Genomic DNA, 20,551 nt, shown 5'->3' with positions numbered 1-20,551 from the left:
CAGCTTCTGCACAACCAGCTGCTCATGGATTATGTACCCAACATGTTCCCTGGATATCTGTAGTGTCTCGGCAATTTTAGTCAATATTCTCCTATCTGCCAAAATCAGGTCATGAACATGGTCAACAGTTTCAAGAGTTGACACTGTTTGAGGCCTCTTTGGTCTCAAAATCTCCATGCTTGCAAAGTTTGCATACCACTTCTTCACTGTGGAGTATGATGGGCATTTGTCCCTCAATGTTTGCATCATACATTCATGGATTTTCTTTGGACTTTTCTTCTGCAGGAATAAGAACGTCATGATGGCTCGGAGTTCCACACTTGAAAATTCCACACTTTTCATTGACATAGTCCAATCAATGATCTGAAGTAATATCAAAACATAGTATTACGATTCTGCAAATTGGCACTTTGCAAAATAAAATAACATTCTTTTCAGCTACAGTGGCAAAATAACGCTCAGAATTTAGGAGGTGGGGTGGGCTGAGAACTTTTCAGCACCCTCTGTTATATGAAGAACCCTAATAAAATTACCCTCAAGCATAAATCACTTTGAATTGTTTCATAGAAAGCATTTCAAAAATGCAATTATGAAATAAAATAAAAATTGTACTAAAGATTTTGCTGTATTAAGAGATAAGAATGTGTAATAAAGTTCTTATTCTTTCCCCTTGTCTCACCCATAATAATCAGGGCAGACCCAACCATTAGGGAAAACTAGATGGCCACCTAGAGCAGTGTTTTTCAACCTTTTTACACCTATGGACCGGCAGAAATAAAAGAATTATTCTGTGGACCGGCATCGGTCCATGGACCGGCGGTTGAAGAACACTGGGCTAAGTCGTGGGCTAGACCCCGCCCATCTCTACCCAATCTCCATCCCGGACCCCGCCCCCATAATAGTACTAATTGCACCTTGCACGTCCCGTGTCTCAACTGGAAGTCTTCCCTCTGACGTTGCAACGTCGGAGAGAAGGCTTCCAGTTCAGGCGCAGGATGCCCATAGGAGCCACGGCCCGTGGCTTTGTGCACTGAATCAGTGAGGAAGAGGGAGCTGGCTTGAAGATAATGCCACATCGATCGCACCGTGGACCGGCGGTTGAAGAACACTGTTTTGGGCCTGATGCACATGCTGGCCCTGTGGACCGGCACTGGTCCATGGACCGGTGGTTGAAGAACACTGACCTAGAGCAGCTGCAGTCAGAGCAAAATAAAAGGGCCTGACAGCTACACAAACTTAGCCAACTTGTATTTTTTAGTAGAATTCTTGTTTGATGATCATAATTGTTGAGTTTAATTATCAAAATTTTTTTTGGGGGGAGGGGGGAGCTGCTCTAGGCTACCATTCTTGTGTCAGCTCTGCTAATAATGCACTAAACTGGATAGTGCATAATAGAATATGCCCCAGTGAAATGGTGATGCAGAACAGGTCACAGGCAGGTCAGGGCTCCTTGGGTACCCATCTGAGATAGCTAGAGATTATTTTATCTTTAAATTTACAGATTGATTCGATATACCACCATTTCTAACAATTCCAAACCAGGGTGGTTTACAATTCTATCAAAGAATAATAGAAAAGGAATCCTTTATCATTGTTAAAATTCTTTTTGATACACATGAAAGTTATCAAACGTTTTTTAAAATGTAGTTTGTCGTTTATTGTAAGAAAGCTGTGGAACTTCACCAGTGGTAAGGGGAAGGTCATGCCCCCCCCCCAAGAAAAAAAGACCAGGTTTGATCCAGGCCACATTTTGGCAACAAGCTCCCCATATGCACTGGGTTTGAGCAGTTTAGTCCAATCCACACGGAGCTCAGAGCTGGTCGCTGGGAAGGAATGGCTGGGAGGTAATCCGGTCCAGGTTTTGCACGCCACAGCGCGCTGCCCTGTTAGAAATAGGAAAATTCAATAATAAAAGCTGAGAGGAAAAAAAAAAAAAAATCCGGGATCAGGCAAGTTTCATGGCGCATGCGCGCCGCCGTCCATCCTAAACACACATTTTCCTTTAGTTGGAAAGTCACCCAAAGCAGCCCAAGTGCAGGTAAGACTTTCTCGTCTTCCCCTTTCTGCCCCGCCGGGCTTCGGCTCCGCTGCCCTCTCCTTCCCCCCCTCTCCTCGCCCCCTGCTGCCGCACTTTTCTCCTCCCGAGCACCCGGCTGCTGCCTGCCAGCTGCCACCCAACTCCGGGGAATGAGAGAGCGCCGGGCTCTTCTCCCTCCCTCCCCCCCCCCTCGCCGGAGTGCTTTCCCTGGGCTGCTGCTGACTTGCCCTCAGTGCACTGATCTCCCCCCCCCCTGCCTTTGCCGGGGTGGGGGGAGGGAGGGCAGAAGCTCGCCCGGTGGAGGGTTGAGAGGGCAGCAGACTTTGGTTTCTCTCCCGACGGGAGATCAGATGCGATCTGTTCCGAGATGCTTCTGTCGCCGGGGCCCCCGGGGAGGGAGGGAGGGGGGCGGCGGCTGCTGTCACCCCCGCCGTCCGCGAAACGGAAAAGTTCAAGGCGCTGGCGGGGGGGGGGGGGGGGCATCGCTGCGGGAGTAGGAGCTGAGGCGTAAGCGCGAAAAGTAGCGCCCGGGAGCGGGGAAGGGCCGGACGAGTCCGCCCCCGATCCCCGGCCGCCTCGCTCAGGAAGTTTTCGGCGAAGTGATCGCGGGCGCCCGTCACTTCGCAAGCGTATAAAACGCATTGACTTCCATTAATGAAGGTTTAATTGTGTTTACAAAAGGAACTCAATGAAAGGGAGGGGGAGGTGGTAAAGAAAAGAGTTGCTGGATGGGAGTTATCTAGGATGGGGGGGGGGGGGTGGAAGAGGTTGTCAGATTTATCTCAGAAGCTCTTTCCCTGTTATCGTAAATGTTGCACAATTTATTGTATCTACTGGTGGGGGCGATAGCTTGACTGGGAAATAAAAGTGCGGGCCCCGGAAACGGCAGGTGTAATTTTTTTTATTTATTTGACTGCTGGGTACATAAACTGCTGGTTTGGAAGTTTCTTTTTTTTCATTGTTGCACTAAAATGGCCAAAACGTCTAGGCACACGCCTATATAAACCCACTCATTTCCAGAGGGTTTCTTTTGCTATGAGGGGGGGGGGGGAAAGCTGCGGTCTTTGCGTAGGGAAGGCAGGAGAAGGCGTGTTCGGGCAGGTAGGTGGGGGCGATGGGGTGGGGGGGGGAAGGCGATGATGTTAAGGGATATTTTGGTATCCGTGTGTTTTTGGTAAATGTCGTTCTTCCTTTTGGAACTCTAGGGCAGAGAAGGGGAACAGGTGCCTGCCATGTCAATCAAACTCAGGCCTGCCATTAGGAAAAAAAGAAGCAACTGTGTTCCAGGCAAAGTGACTTTTTTTTTTTCTTTTTACCACTGCAGGAAATGTCGGAGGGGAAATATTAGCCTTTTGATTCCCTGGATCTACATAATTTAAAAGTTTACTCCACTATATAGGCAGTTAGCAGCCTCTAGGCCCAGGGAGTTCGGGTGATGGACCACCTCTGTAGTTTGCTGTTAGACGTGCAAGAGATGTAAGGCTTCAGTTGTCCTTATGGTAACTAGGCCTGGCATGGCTTGCAATTTGTGGGACTGCCTTGAAGAAATTCATGCTGGAAAATGGAGCTGATGGAGGTGGGGGGGAGGAAGAATCTCACCCCCTCTAGGTTTTTAAAAAAAATATTGCTATTATTAATGCTACTAGTAGTGGTGTCAGGTTCTTGCTAAGTGGAGGGAAATAGTTTAGCTTTTGGTCACTTCTGGAGTATATTGCAGAGGTCAAATTTCGGTAATAAGGTGTATGCGCCAATGAACAGTGTCAGATTTTTTTTTTTGGGTAGCCAGAGGCTAGTTTGAAAACTTTTCTTTGGAAAACGTTTAAGTCTTAGTATTCGGTGCTGCTGGTGGAAAATGCGGGAAGGAAAAGGATGCGAGCTGTCAGTGGAAGAGTTGGCAAGTAGGCTTATCTCTTGCACTAGTGGCTGGGGATCACCGACCACTTTCTTTTCGTCCACTTCCACTAATATCTTGAGTTTTGTCTTTTATTTATTTTGGATTTCCAAAGTGTAAAACTGCCAGTTGCTCTCTGAACCTTTTTCCTTCTTTTCAAACCATGCACAGGGATGTTCCTCTAATTTTTTTTTTTATACCGTTTATTAGGGAAGTCTTTTAGTGGGGACCTTTATAGTGAATAGCGCACCTCAGTAATCAAGTTTCTGCAATCTTATGCCTCCTGTTTTATTTATTAGACTAGTTATTTATTCTGTTGATGATAATCTGTTGCTGGTTTCTATGGAGATGTTAAACTGATCTCTTTCAGAAATCAAACTCTATATACAGCAAACCATTTAAAGAGACAAGCACCTATTTTTAGACTTCAGCCTACAGCTTGGTTTGGGCTTGTTATATGCTTTTTATGAAAGGAAGGCTGCAGTTCTAGTTTTGTGCCAGGCTTAGCTTATTATGGCTAACAGAAAGTCAAAGCTTTGATCCTTTAGTTGCATCATTATTTAAAACAGATCATTTTTCACAGAAGATAGCAAAACCCTTTCAAGATCAAAGACCAGCTGAAAACTGTTGTTCAAAAGAAGATCTGTAAAAGTCGGTTAAATTAGGAGGATGTTCCTATTATCTGCTGGTTTTGTCTCAAAATAGAGATTTTAGCGATGAAAATGAAATTTGAAGTGGGTTTAAAATGGACTTGTCTTTAGAATTCATAAAATTTTTAAAAAGCTTGAAAGCCATGTGGTGATTTAAAATAGATTGCAAAGCCATGTGACGATACTGGTGCACGGTTTATACACTGTTTTCTTTCCCTCAGAATGCCACTGACTTGGTTATAGGTTGATTGGAAGGAAAGTTGCAAATAAAAGACGCACTTTTTCACTTTTTATTTTAAGGGAATCAGCCAGCTCCTTTACTTTCCTGTATTCTGTTGTGTTTCCGCTTATTAAGTTTGTGACTTTCTTTTTGGAGCTAGGAGAATAAGCCAGAACCCCCCCCCCCCCCCCCCCCATTTTTTGTAGTTCTGAGAGGAGATGATTCAACAGTGTGGAGTCCTCTGGGACTGTGGGATTGACACCTCTCTTCCCATCCTTCTCAGGGTCAAGTTTATGGTGAATCATATTTTCAGTGTTATAAAGTAGCACCTCCCACATGCCAAGCCAAGTCTTTCTTGGAAATGGTTCCTATTCCCTAAAAGCATCTTTCCTTTTTAGGAATTTTTTTTTTTTAAATATGTCATTTAATATTTAGATTTAAAAGATATTATTTATACAAATTAATTTGTCTGTTTTAAATAATCGTATGTCTCCCTGCGTTTCCTTTGAGCAAAAACTGGTTTCATATTTTTATTTTTGTTCTTTTTGTTGATCTCTTTTGGTTTTGTTTGTTTGCCTGGATTGCAAACAATTGACTGTGGCAAATAAAAGAACACTATGGCTTTAAACTCAGGAGTTTGCATATTCTCCTTGGATCTTTCCCCTTTGCTAATTATTGTGTTGTTTTCAGAGCAAATATGTCATATCCATGGCGACCAGGCAGGTTTATTGTCTTTCTGAAGCAATAGCTCACATAAGTAATTAATGACTTTTTTTTTTTTTTTTTTTTTTTTCCTCTGGCTTAGGTTAAACAGATCATTCAAGGAAAGTCATATCTCTTTCTATTTTTTTTTTTTTTTTTGTAGCTCAGTGACATAAGAACATGAGTTAGAACAGGAAAATAACTTTAAGCAAGAAGTCAACAGCTTATTTTTTCCCATTTCTTTTACAAGCTGTAGTGTCAGCTTTCAAACAGATGAGGTTGTCATTCGTAATGTTGGCACAAAACAATCTGGTGCGGGAAAAAAAACTCCTGTAAGCTGGAGTTGAGTCCTTAGTGGCAAATCAGACAAGAAGCATCCGTGTGGAATTCGCTGTCGTGAGCCTTTCCCTGCTATCCCAACACAGAAAGAGAGAGAATTATTTTCCATGTTTCCTTTTTTTAATATCTGGAATCTGAACCTTTTACAGGAAAGAATGGAGATGTGTCGAGTAGGCATAAGGGCAACTTAAGTGTTTTCAAAGCGTTTTTAAAAAAATAATAGAGCAGACCTTTGAGAGCCCTTTGTGAATATTCTGTACAGGTACAAGTGTTCTATCTGCCATTCCCTCTGTTAAGTAACTCTGGCACTCCATTCCCCATTAAACCTTACTCTGTTATCTACCCTAACCCAGGGACTGCTCTCCATATAGGTGATTTAGGAGGATTATCATCTTCTGTTTGTTGTGGTGGTTTTATTTCCAGTAGGCATTGCAAATTTATACAAAAAAAGTCTCCGGGCAATAGAAGACCTGCCTATGTCCGCCAACAGTTTTAAAATGCATTAGAGTATTCCAGAGAAATGCAGATGCATTTACTACCCTTAAACTGGTAACATTGCACTTTTAGGTTTGACCGCTGTTTTGCTTGTCATAGGCTTCAGGAATGCTGCACTTTTTTCTGCTACTCAGCGATGCAAACCATCCAAATTGTATTTCTGGCTGTGTTTTCTTTTGCATTGAATACAGTTTTCTGGACTTTACTTCCTGGGGTTTTTTGTTCAGGAGCAGAAAGATATCTTGAGTTGCTGGACAGAGCCTGAGCTTTAGGGGTGAAAAATTTAACTAGAAATAATAACAACAATAAAAAAAAAAGAAAAAGCTTAGCTTGCATCTAAAGAAGAAGAAAGCAAGAGCCCCAACCTGCCGCCCCAGATCGAGCAGAGTGGTAATTGAGCCTTTAGTCTCTTGTCAGGAAAACAGTGCAAGGAAAATGGACAGTGATCTGTAGCAGCAGGTAGAAGACAGAAGGCGCATTAGACCGACTTTCTTTCCCCCAGCATTCGTCTGAAAAATGTCTGTGTTCACAGATTTGTCCTTTGTAAAGTACAGCCTTATACAAGGGTCTGCCTGAGACTTCCAGTGATTCGTTTGATATGGTCTTCCAACTTGTTCCAACTTTCAATTTAAAGGCTTCTAGTTCGTTAATCTGGATTTTGCATCGAGCTGAAAATATCAGAAATGAGGAAACTTAGCTATAATTTACTCTGTCAGTTCATTGATCTTTGCATATCTCTTGAGACCCCCCCCCCCCCCAATAATGTATGTGTACAATGTGCATTTTTATGTTCATGTATTTGATGTATGTGTGTGACACTGATGGACAGGGATACATGTGTCTATGAGCACAGCAAGTTAACTTGCTTTCTCGTAATAGTGAAGCTTAAAATGAAGAAAGAAGGAGAACATCATAAATTTTCCTAAAATTAATCAGCCGTTTAAGGGCTTCCCATTAACGAGGTTTTCTAGGCAGGCTACCTCCTTGCGTTCCCGGTCAAAGTCCTCTGGGGAGGGGGAGAAATTTAAAGAGGAATAATAAAAACAAAGGAAAGGGTGGAATTAGAGATGATAAATCCTCAAGTGTCCTTGATCCATATTGTCAGGGTTTTTTTTTTTGGTTTGATTTGTCCTGTGTGCCTTTGACTGAAAAGGCACGTAGAGAAAGACAGCGACAGAGGGGGAGCGAGAGGGAGGGAGGGAGGGACGTGCCGGTCCTTTGGAACTCATTATCATTCTTAATAAGTCTTAAGGAATAAAGAAGAGCATTGAGTTTAAATGCTGGGTAATCCTAACACTCCTCAAGGTGAGAGGAGTCTTGAGGACACAGAGGGAATGGAAGGGGGGGGGCGGAGAAATGCACAAGTGAACAGAAATGGCCTTTAGAAACTAGGATAAGGTGAATAAGTATTGCAAGCAAGGCATGTGTGTAATCCAAAATGCTGTTCAACATACTAGGAAAAGGGTTTTGTTCCTGTTCTCATCCACATCACTGGAGAAATTGTCCCCAACTCTTGAGGGGGGCGGCCACCATGTTGTTTTTACCGCATACTCATCTCTTTAAATTTAGGGCTCCTTTTATGAAGCCCGTGTTAGCGGTTTTAGAGCAAGCAGCTTTGTAGCGGGCGCTAAACCCGCGCTCCGCAGCTAGAACCAATGCCAGCTCGGTGCTGGCATTAGCGTCTAGCTCGGCTGGCGGTTTAAGCGCATGCGCTATTATGCGCGTTAAAACCGCTAACGCGGCTTCGTAAAAGGAGCCGTTAAGAGTCTTTGCTCTTTCAGGTTGTGGTCCAAGATTGTAGACCCTTCATACACTAAACTCAGGGGGCGGAAAATTTCATGGCGACACCAGAAAGTATTTCTTCACAGAGAGAGTGGTTGATCATTGGAACAAGCTTCCAGTGCAGGTGATCGAGGCAGACAGCGTGCCAGACTTTAAGAATAAATGGGATACCCATGTGGGATCCCTATGAGGGTCAAGATAAGGCAATTGGGTCATTAGGGCATAGACAGGGGGTGGGTAAGCAGAGTGGGCAGACTTGATGGGCTGTAGCCCTTTTCTGCCGTCATCTTCTATGTTTCTATGTAGGGCAGAAGATTTGCCTACTATAAACCTGAGGGGTTCAAAATTATTTTGTAATTGGCAGGTCCCTTCACTATGAATTGCACCAATAAGAAATCCTGCAGAATTCAGCTGTTTGCCTTCCCCTCCATAAAATTATGTCAGCTCAAAAGATTCCTCGACAAAACCTTCGCCTTCCAGGCGGCTAAGCTGAACCCTTGGCTAGCCCAAATGATGCTCGAGGCCCCGACCTACCTCGACTTCAGAAAACTTCTCAAAACATACCTATTCCGCGAACAGGTCCCTTAACCCACATTCCCCTGCAATAAACCAACTCCTGCCCTCCCCCCTCCTCTCTCTTCCCCTCCCCCCCTCCCCTCCTTTGGTTCTCTCTCCCTCCCTCTTTCCTTCCAATCCAACCTTGTCGCTGCCTGTAACTCTGATAAATTTCTACTAAAATGTTCCAACATTTCCTTCCTCATTGCTTGTAACTCCGACAAAATGTTGTAAATCCGTGTTCAGATCGGATCTTAATTAATTGATGTGAACCGCCTAGAACTCATTGGGTATGGCGGTATACAAGAACATAATAATAATAATAATAATAATGCTCGGTGTCTGTCAGTTTGCTCCCATTCAGTTGTTGTCTGAAAATGAGTTTCCCTACTTTAATAAAAAACAACAACAAAAACCCGTCTCAGATTCTGGCCAGTGCTAAAGAAGAGTTCACACTCGGGAGCAGAGAACAGCAGCAGGGGTGTATATTTAGATTTTTGCTACTCCGTTAAAAGGCACACTTCTGTCTGAAGTGCCCCTGCCTGCACCATCTCGCCACCTCGCTTCACAGTTTCGGGAGAGATCCTCTTAAGTTTTGCGAGTGAACATCATCCTGCAGGCAAGGCTGTACATTCCCCCCCCCCTCCAAAAAAAGGGTCATTTACACTTCACTGAGAAGTTCATTAAAATGCCACATGTGTGCTGTGCTATATTGCACATTTGCGCTCACTTTTATTAGATTACAATCGGAAAATATGCTTTCCTTTTTATCATTTCCAAATCAGTGCAATTGCATTCAGAGTGACCTTAGCTTAGAGAGTTCATGGGGGCTGTTCCAGGCAGTGCTACAGTTCTTTGAAGGCCTGTAAGGATAAGCAGAGCCCTAGAGGACTGGGCACGGTGGCAACTCCTTGAATGGACTGAGGGGGCAGCAGAACCCAAGGGGTTACATGAACAGTGAAACGTGAGGGAGCTCTGTCTTTCACCTACTTGTGTATCCATTACATACACCTTTCCTTAATTTTGACCTTTCTGTTTTAAATCTGTTACAAATGGGCTTTTTTTTTTTTTTTTTTCCTGTTGATGGCAGTAAATTAAACCTTTTCGTCTGCATCTGTTAAAAAGTTTCTTGCAGGCACCGAATGCCCTCTAGTTCAGTTGCCTTTCTGTATTCTTCCAAGCAGCTAGTACAAATAATTTGCACTTTTCATTGACTTAGCCAGTTTTTACATTAATTCACAGAGTCTGTAATGTGTTGAAATGCAGATAGAATTGTGCAAATTCAGGTGTAACTGAAGATCAGCTTTAATAAGTGCAAATGTGAGTGACAGCAAGTAAAACATGGCTTGCAGTGCATATGGCAGCATTTGTAAATGCCTGTGTGTGACATTGTGCTTTTGAGTACATAGGATATTCTAATGTATATGTGACTAACTGTTGCAGTGAGAATGTGTGGCAGAATGTATGGAAGGGAGTGTGTGCTGTGCAAGTTCTCGTGCATGTTTTTATCACAATCTATATGGGAGGCTAAAAGCCCACTGTTTCAATGCATTTAATGACATGGGGACAAATTTGTCCCTGTCCCCACGAGTTCTGTGCCTGTCCCTCTCCCTGAACCATTCCTGCAAGCTCTGCCTTAATTGCTCAAGTCTCGAACACGTATGATTTTAAAGTGTTTGAGGCTTGTGCAGATGAGACGGAGCTTAGGCATTGGTGGAATGAGGCATTATGACATCACAATCTGAGCTCTAGAATGTTGCTACTTATGATTTTAAAGTGTTTGAGGCTTGTGCAGATGAGGATGGAGCTTGCAGGAATGGGGCAGGAATAGGAAAAGAGCTCCCCATGTCCTTCTCTATGTAAAGGACTCATGTCTGTTTTATCACTCTCTCTGTAGTTCTCTACTCCCAATTGTCCTGTTTATCTGTCTGATTAAATTGTAAGCTCTGAGCAGGGATTTTCTCTTCATGGTTAACGTAATGTACATTGCTGTGTGCGTCTTGCAGCGCTATAGGAATGATTAGCAGTAGTAGTAGAGTACTGATGTAATGGTACGAGTGAATGCTTGAAAGCTTTTGCAAATGAGTGTGAATGAGAATACACGTGTGTGACTACAAGCCACACATAAGTGTACATGGCAGGGTCCTTAAATCCACTCCTTGAGGTCCGCAACCAAGCCTGGTTTTCAGGATCTCCAAAATGAATTATATATGAGATCTCTTTGCATGCATTGTAGTGCAAATAAGATCTCCTATGTGTTCATTGCGGAGCTCTTGAAAATCAGGCTGGGTTGTGGACCTCAAGGAGTGGATTTGAGGACCCCTGGTATGGTATAGGGCAGGGAACTCCGGTCCTCGAGAGCCGTATTCCAGTCGGGTTTTCAGGATTTCCCCAATGAATATGCATTGAAAGCAGTGCATGCAAATTGATCTCATGCATATTCATTGGGGAAATCCTGAAAACCCGACTGGAATATGGCTCTTGAGGACTGGAGTTCCCTACCCCTGGTATAGGGCATGTGTTTGACATTTGCAAGTAGTGTCAGATTGCCCAATAATACACATCTAATCAAACACCTTTTCTTGAGTTCTAAAAGGTGTGATTCTTATAGAGGTTTCAGTTCACAAATCTTTCTATAAAACCGGGGGAATAACCTGATAGAACAGGGGTAGGGAACTCCGGTCCTCGAGAGCCGTATTCCAGTCGGGTTTTCAGGATTCCCCCAATGAATATGCATGAGATCTATTTGCATGCACTGCTTTCAATGCATATTCATTGGGGAAATCCTGAAAACCCGACTGGAATACGGCTCTCGAGGACCGGAGTTCCCTACCCCTGTGATAGAAGAATGATTTGTACTCTGAGGGACTCCACCAAGTTCACCTGAGCAGAAAAGTAAGCTGAGTTATTGTGTCCCTAGCTTCACTGTATGTGGCGTAATTCCTTTTGACGTGCTTTGCTATTTATCCCAAAAGTTTAGGCTTTTTTATTTTATTTCTGGAAATGAGTGAAGTCACTTAGGGCTCCTTTTATCAAGGTACGCTAGGGGGTTTAACGCGTGGAATACCGTGCGTTAACCTGCCTGCCGCGCTAGTCGCTAATGCCTCCATTGACGAGGTGTTAGTTTTTTGGCTTGCCGCGGGGGTTAGCGCGTGATGAAACTTCCGACGCGCTAACCCCGCTAGCGCACCTTGATAAAAGGAGCCCTTAATGGCAGGACAGGTTGTTTAAAACACCTAGAAGGTGCTTATGTGATGCCTGTTCTGTGAAGAAAAGCAGGGGCCTATTTTTCTTTATAGAATACTTGTATACAGTGGTGCCTCGCATAACGAACGCCTCGCACAGCGAACGCCGCACACAACGAACTTCAGGTCTTGCTTCCCACAACGAACTTCGTTTCACACAACGAAGTCGCCCGAGCTGCATCCTTCCGCGCAGGCACTGCGCTTAACTGCCCTCTCTCCGCCTGGCTCCCTGTGCAGTGGCGGACCGTCGGCTCGCAGGGGCCCGGCGCCTCCTGCTGATGCGTTGGGGGGGGGGCGGAGCTACTCTCGCCGCTTCCCCGATGCTAGGAAAAAAAAAAAAAATGAACAGTTAAGTCCCAGTTTTTGCCGCTGAGACTCTGCCCTCTCTCACTGTAAAATTATTGTTTATACAGTATATCATGGCTTCTAAAAAAAGCAGGAAGGTGATTTCTGTTGAAATGAAACGGGAAATAATTAGAAGGAGTGAATGTGGGGTCAAACAGTGTGACCTCGTCAAAGAGTTTGGCCTCATCAAGACCACCATTTTCACCATTTTGACAAATAAGGATGCAATAAAATCAGCCAAAGTAGCCAAAGGAGTATCAAAACGATTTCATGAAAAACATAGGTCTTCAATCCACGAGGAAATGGAGAGGCTATTAGCAATTTGGATTAAGGACAGGCAGGTGAAAGGTGATGTGTTGTTTTAGAAAACAATTATGTTTTTAGATGTATCTAAATAAAAATAATAACCAAAAAATTTAACTTTTTTTATGTCATCTTAGCATATTTTATGCTGCAGAACGAATTAATTTTTTTTTAACATGTATTGTTATGGGAAAACGCGTTTCCCATAACGAACTTTTCGCATAACAAACTTGCTCCTGGAACCAATTAAGTTCGTTGTGTGAGGCACCACTGTAATAGGTTAGATATATGCATACAATTTACACGCAAGAGCTATCATGGGCGCTAACTCCTAAATGGCAGAGAGATGTGCATAACTTTCTAATATTCTATAAGTTGCAAGCATAAATGTGAATTCTTCCCACGTGTGAATCTACCTGTCTTAAATACTCTAAATACGATATGCAATATCTTAATGAACTCTGTTAGAGCAATTTGTATTAGAACAGTCTAAACCCCCATCTTCTTATGTGGAAAAAATGAAAAAAGTTACAGAAGTTGAAATGTGCACCTTTTTCAGACACTGACGTGAAAAAAAATCAGCCCCACTCAACATTTTCGATCAGATGCTTTAACACAGGGGTGTCAAAAGTCCCTCCTCGAGGGCCGCAATCCAGTCGGGTTTTCAGGATTTCCCCAATGAATATGCATTGAAAGCAGTGCATGCACATAGATCTCATGCTTATTCATTGGGGAAATCCTGAAAACCCGACTGGATTGCGGCCCTCAAGGAGGGACTTTGAGACCCCTGAATACACACAAGGGTGTAGATCAGGGGTCTCAAAGTCCCTCCTCGAGGGTTGCAATCCAGTCGGGTATTCTGGATTTCCCCAATGAATAGGCATTGAAAGCAGTGCATGCACATAGATCTCGTGCATATTCATTGGGGAAATCCTGAAAACCCGACTGGATTGCGGCCCTCGAGGACCGACTTTTGACACCCCTGCTTTTAACACCTTCTCCCAGAGGCCGTCGCATATTCGGTGCATAAATATTAGCATCTTCTATATAGAACTATCCCCATGCTGCCCTAGCGTTTCTTCTCAAGAGTCTGCCATCGCTTGTCAGTAGTGATGGGCCAGCATGTTAGCCTAACACCAGATATTGCAAAATTACTTTCTGTAAATTCTTGACTTTGTAATTTCAATAAGCATCTCTGGAGCATATATCGGAGAGGGACATCAGCCTTAGGCCTTTGGTCATTTGTCTTTTGTTTAAAAAGTTTTGTAGACCACCCATCCTGGAGATTTATTTCAGAGCAGTGTATAAAACAAACATGTATGGCACAGCTTTTCATGCCTTATTGGTGAGACATTATGGGATTATATATTGGTCGCACCAATAAGGCATGAAAAGCTGTCATTCAGCACTCTATTGCAAGAGGACTCCAAATTGGTGACGTGCTGAGGGACAGCGTTATATCAGAACATTACATGATGAAGAACACTGTACAAGAGCATTACCGTATTTTCACGCATATAACGCGTGCGTTATACGCGTTTTTACCTACCGCGCATACCCCTCGCGCGTTATACGCGTGAGCGCGGTATACAAAATTTTTTTTTACATAGTTCCCACCCCGCCCGACGCCCGATTCACCCCCCCCAGCAGGACCGCTCGCACCCCCACCCCGAACGACCGCTCGCACGCGCTCCCACCCGCACCCGCATCCACGATCGGAGCAAGAGGGAGCCCAAGCCCTCTTGCCCGGCCGACTCCCCAACTCCCCGACAATATCGGGCCAGGAGGGAGCCCAAACCCTCCTGGCCACAGCGACCCCCTACCCCCACCCCGCACTACATTACGGGCAGGAGGGATCCCAGGCCCTCCTGCCCTCGACACAAACCCCCCTCCCTCCAACGACCGCCCCCCCCCAAGAACCTCCGACCGCCCCCCCAGCCGAACCGCGACCCCCCTGGCCGACCCCCACGACACCCCCACCCCCCTTCCCCGTACCTTTGGTAGTTGGCTGGACAGACGGGAGCCAAACCCGCCTGTCCGGCAGGCAGCCAACGACGGAATGAGGCCGGATTGGCCCATCCGTCCCAAAGCTCCGCCTACTGGTGGGGCCTAAGGCGCGTGGGCCAATCAGAATAGGCCCTGGAGCCTTAGGTCCCACCTGGGGGCGTGGCCTGAGGCACATGGGCCCAACCCGACCTCAGGTAGGGTGAACGGAGAGTCGGGACAGCGCACGGAGAGGCGGGGCAGTGCACGGAAAGTCAGGGAGGGTGAACGGATAGTCGGGACAGCGCACGGAGAGTCGGGGAGGGCGAAAGGAGAGTCGGGGTGGCCAGAGGAGAGTCGGGGCGGGCGAAAGGACAGTCGGGCTGCATGCGCGGTATACCCGTGAGCGCGGTATACAAAAGTTTTTGTACATAAAATCGTGGTTTCTGCGCGCTATACCCGTGTGCGTGTTTTATACGGGTGCGCGTTATCTGCGTGAAAATACGGTACATAGCGAAAAACACCTTATCGCTATATGATAAAGAGAGTTATGTCAGAACATTATGTAATGAAAGGGAATCCAATATCGGGACAGTTTTCAAAACTGTCCACATTGAAACAAAGTCGGTGGATACTTTGCACCAGTTTTCAAAGAGTAAGTCTTCCATACCTGAAACTTGTGGGTTTAAAGAACCCGCAAACAATTGATTGTACCTCCTTTGATGCTTTTTTTTTCCTATGGAAAATAACATGCCAGGCATTGGAAATGTAGTCCATGTGCTTTATTCATTTCCCCAAAGTGAGAACATCTCATAATGGGCCTGATTTTAAGCTGGGGTGGCCACCAGATGTTTTCTAAGGATTACCGTTGAATATACGAGCAAGTAGTGAATGCACAGACGATTGTAATATTCAAAATGCCTAAAAAAAAAGGATAATGTATCGGTTTAGCAGCGGAATATTGCCACATTACCACTAAACAGCTAGTTGCTGGTTCTGCCTTCAGTCCTGCCTAAAGCCAGCCCCTTAATTATATGCATAAGATTTGGCTCTTTGGTGGCTTAAATGGCCAGATGTTATCCCTATAACTGGAAATACACAGATAAGCGAGTTAGGAGTTCACTGCCTGCTAGTAAACGCAGAACTTGCTTTCAGTATCGGCCTCACCGTGGCTAAAGTGCGAGCTCTGTGGAACGTTGCTAATTCCTTCAGCCAGAATGAGGACGAGAAATTTTAAGGACAACCAGTTTCTGCATGTAAATTGCTACTTACTTGCATTAATGGCTTTGTAAATTGTCCTCTCTGAAGGTGAGCGCTACATCCGAACACTGAAGCCACTATTCAGCAGTGGGGTACACATATCATTGAAAACGTCTAACCTAGACGTTATTTTCAAAGTATATCTGTATTCGCTCACTATTTAGGTGATGCTGCTTGATCCATTTGTGTAACTTGAACCATGTCATGTAAATAGTTCAGGATTTGCTTTGTTTATAAAAGCTGGTCACCATGGCTGAAATAAACGTGGCTATTCAGTGCTGGACTCCTGATAGCGGCTGGTGTTGACTTTCCGGATTCAGTGGTGGCTGCTGACGATATCCAGATAGATAACTTCTTTTTTAAAAATTTTTAAAAATCTTTATTACATTTTCAAACTACAATTATGCGTGCGAATAATTCATATACAGATAATATTACAAGAAAAGCACAATAAACTTACAGATATTAATAAGCAATTATTTTCCCCCACCCACCCTCAGATAGATAACTTGATATGGTTAGAGAAGCCTTTCTGCTGTACTAACAACCTGGATAGTTATCCAGTCAGGGGACTGAATGCCACTGCTAATAGGATAGCTGCAGGGACCACTTTTCTCATGGACTATCCCGGATCTATCCAAATAGCGCTGAAGTGGTCTGCAGTGATTTTCAATGACATTATCCAGAGAATGCAGCTAAAACTCGAGGGGTAACCCTGTTCGGCACGACTTGTCCCAAATGGCAGCACCTGCTAATCTGGATAAGTGGCTTTGAATAGTGAGATAAGAACATAAGAAGTTGCCTCCACTGAGGCAGACCAGAGGTCCATCTCGCCCAGCGGTCCGCTCTCGCGGCGGCCCATCAGGCCCACTGCCTGAACAGTGGTCTCTGACTAATTTTACAATTTACCTCTAATCCTATCCCTCTAACCTTACCTCTACCCTTATCTGTACCCCTCAATCCCTTTGTCCTCCAGGTACCTGTCCAGACCCTCCTTGAAGCCCTGTAGCGTGCTTCTGCCTATCATATCCTCCGGTAGCGCGTTCCATGTATCCACCACCCTCTGGGTGAAAAAGAACTTCCTGGCATTTGTTCTAAACCTTTCCCCTCTCAATTTCTCTGAGTGCCCCCTTGTACTTGTGGTTCCCCATAATTTGAAAAATCTGTCCCTGTCCACTTTTTCTACGTATATGTCCAAGGGCAGGATTTATCAACAGGAGCAATGGTTAACACAGATTATTTTACCACCAACTCGGAGTATATTAGAACAGGTCCCATTTTATGAAATATGATCTTGTTAACTAAGAACTGGAGTTAACAATGTGGGCTACCATTAAGATGTGTTAACTCTCCCCTTCAAATACTTGAAAGGTATTAACGTAGAAGAAAATCTTTTCCAGAGAAAGGAAAAATGGTAAAACCAGAGGACATAATTTGAGGTTGAGGGGTGGTAGATTCAAGAGCAATGTAAGGAAATTCTTCTTTACGGAGAGGGTGGTGGATGGCTGGAATGCGCTCCCGAGGGAGGTGGTGGAGAGCAAAACGGTGACGGAGTTAAAAAAAGCGTGGGATGAACTCAGAGGATCTAGAATCGGAAAATAATCGTAAATATTGAAGAACTAAGGCCAGTACTGGGCAGACTTGCACGGTCTGTGTCTGCATATGGCCGTTTGGTGGAGGATGGGCCTGAGGAGGGCTTCAATGGCTGGGAGGGTGTAGATGGACTGGAGTGAGCTTTGACGGAGACTTCAGTAGTTGAAACCTAAGAACAGTACCGGGCAGAGCTTTGGATTCTTGCCCAGAAATAGCTAAGGAGAAGAAGAAAAAAATAAAAATAAAAAACAACAAGTTTTTAGATTGAATCAGGTTGGGCAGACTAGATGGATCATTCAGGTCTTTCTCTGCCGTCATCTACCATGTTGCTATGTTTTTAAAAGACAGATGTCTCTAGAAATCAAAATCACTGCTATATGTATTGAAAGTGAGCCAAGTATAGAACAATTAAGCCATTGTGACATCACTGATGAGGCTGGCTTATAGGCATTGGTGGAATGAGGCATTATGACATCACAGTATCGGCTCTGCATGCCAGAGACTGAAACTCTTCACACTAAGGGAGAAAATTATCAATGTGGGCTACTCTTAAGACTTTAACTCATGCTATTTTAACTCGGGTCCTATTTTATGTAGCGAGACCCTAGTACTAATAGCCTGGGTTAACAATGTAATGACAGTGGTGGTGATTACGTGTACATACTCTTCAAGAAATCCCTGAAAAAGTCTTTAACACCACGAGTACCTTCCTTCCTTCCATCTTCTTCCATCCTGACCCCCCGAATCAATCTGATCTACTCTTTACTTGCTCTGGAAATGACCAGAGATCTTCTTTTGTAACCCACCTTATAACTCTTTTGTAATCCGCCTTGAACCGCAAGGTAATGGCGGAATAGAAATCTCTAAAGTAATGTAATAGTCCACATTGATAACTTCCCCCTTGAATGCCACTCCTTCCTCCCAAATACACACACAGCCCTAGGGACACCCCAAGTCCTTCCCTCTTTTCAGATATAACTATGTCTGTTTAACAATTGTTGCATCCAAAATTATCCATTCAGGTGGCCCGGAATTTCATTTTTTAAGAAAAGCACTTACGTAGACAACTTTTGAATATTGTTACTTGTGCGTGTGTGTATAGATAAATAGATACAAAGTACATACTGTATTTATAAGGATTGTACACTCACCTTTTTCAGTAGTAGGTAAAGGTGAGTTACAAATCAGGTACTGTAGGTATTTCTCTCTCTGTGTAGGCCTTATACTCTAAGGGGCCCTTTTACTAATGGAATTTAGAATCTGGGCTTACAGCAGTGTGCAGGAAAGTCCCACATTAATAATAATAATAATAACTTTATTCTTCTATACCGCCATAGTCGTGAGACTTCTAGGCGGTTCACACTGAAGAGAGCTGGACAGTCAGCGAGTTACAATATGTTGAAGTCTGGGATACAGTATATAGAAACTTACAAAAAGCATATAGAATCTTACAAAAGGTCCGGGATACAGCATATAGAATCTTACAAAGAGCATATAGAGTCTTACAAAAAGGTAGAGAGATACATCATATAGAAATTTACCAAAAGGCAGTGAAATACGGCAAACAGAATCTTAAAAAGGCAGCAAAATATAATGTTAGACATTTCAGACTTTAAAGCAGGAGTGGACACATGTAGTGTTAGGTGTAGATACTTTTTTAGGTGGTGATTTTGTTGAATAAGGCAGTTTTTATGGCTTTTCTAAAGGATTTCTAAAGGCATTAAGATGCACTAAGCACAGATTCAACATGGCAGTCTTTTTTTATTTTCATTTTTATGTAGGTCATGTGTTACTCTTTTCATTGGCACATGGGATTTGCAAAAAAACGTACACAGGAGCACTTGCCGCTTCCTATTTAGGAAGTGGCACGCGTGCTCCCGCGTTAACTCTGTGTTAGCCAATGAGAGCCAAATTTTTCTGAAATCACCGTTAAAATCCTGTGATCCGCTGCAGTGCTGTTAAATTATCCGATTTGAAAACGGCGATCGATGTTCAAACAAATTTGCATGCAAGTGAGTTTTTTTTTCCCAGAGGTCCATTTTAATCCCATCTGTTCGGTCGTAAGGGAACGTGACCGACGCATGCGCAGAATAGATCAAGCAGAGAGGCGCAAATGTGCGCACGCGTCAGGAAAAGCGACGTCCTAGTTAATGCATGTCAATCATAGGCGTGCTTTATTGTTGCGTGTTATAGGCACACATCACTAACTAACCAGCTGGCTACTGGAGGAATTAAGGCATGATCCCCTTTAATCCCCCAGTGGTTAATGATCTCCTTATACTCTCCAAAGATCTGACAGTGACGGCTTAATATGGTCCTTCTTATTAGAGAAGCAAGCTGATCCCAGGAGTAGGATACTGTACAATGGTAGAGAAAGAGACCCAGGTTCATATCCCACTCTTAACCCTTTCAGGACCAAGGGACATATTTGTCCCATAACTTTAAAATCCTATCAATTTTGATTGGGATAGTCTACAGTTCTAAATTTGATATGTACGGATTCCATATGATACTGCCTTTATGTAAGCAAACTGGTTCCGACATTCATTCATTAGCGTCGTTGCCAGATTGACGAGAAGATTCACTTGCCACACTGTCCATAAGCCAGAAGTTTGATTTTTTTTTTTTTTTAAATAATGATATTTCACAAAAAAAATCAATTTTTTGGCATCTGCAAGCCCTTTTTACCATAAAAATGTTGTCAAAACCACAAAAATTGGCCTACGATCCTTATGGTCCTGAAAGGGTTAACTAGTACACTTAACATGGAAATTGTGAACCTTCCCAAACCCACAAAGTACCAACTGTACCTATATATAGGAGACATCTGCAGACCCGAGGGCTTTTGACGTGTACAGTTAGGTAGAAGGAGTGGTTAGGGTGTGAGGTAGGTGGGATGTGGGCCAACTTAGACTTGGTTGTCCTGCAGCAATAATCGAAAGTTTAACAAGACTGCCTACATGGAACTTATACATTGTGACTTAGGCAATCTAAAAACAGGTAGAGTGTCCAGAAGGTATCCAAAATGACCAGATAACCACTGCAGGGACAAAGTATAGAACCCCCCTCACACACACACACTCCCCCGGTAATCACTGACCCCTACCCACCGCCATAAAAATGGAATAAAAAAGTACATACCTGCCTCCA

At 43.9% G+C, this 20,551-nt stretch overlaps 1 protein-coding gene across 1 annotated transcript in view; it reads left to right on the top strand.

Annotated features, from left to right (window-relative positions):
* Positions 1–1,947: 1,947 nt before the first annotated feature.
* The window catches only part of CASZ1 (castor zinc finger 1), a 623,486-nt gene continuing 604,882 nt past the window's right edge, over positions 1,948–20,551 (top strand). Inside the window, exon 1 of the mRNA XM_033921948.1 lies at positions 1,948–2,038. The gene's annotated coding sequence lies outside the window, so the exon portion shown is untranslated. The remainder of the gene's footprint in view (positions 2,039–20,551) is intronic.

The sequence above is a fragment of the Geotrypetes seraphini genome, chromosome 15, assembly GCF_902459505.1.
Source record: "Geotrypetes seraphini chromosome 15, aGeoSer1.1, whole genome shotgun sequence".
In the NCBI taxonomy this organism is placed as follows: Eukaryota; Metazoa; Chordata; class Amphibia; order Gymnophiona; family Dermophiidae; genus Geotrypetes; species Geotrypetes seraphini.
This window is presented reverse-complemented; position numbering and strand designations above follow the sequence as displayed.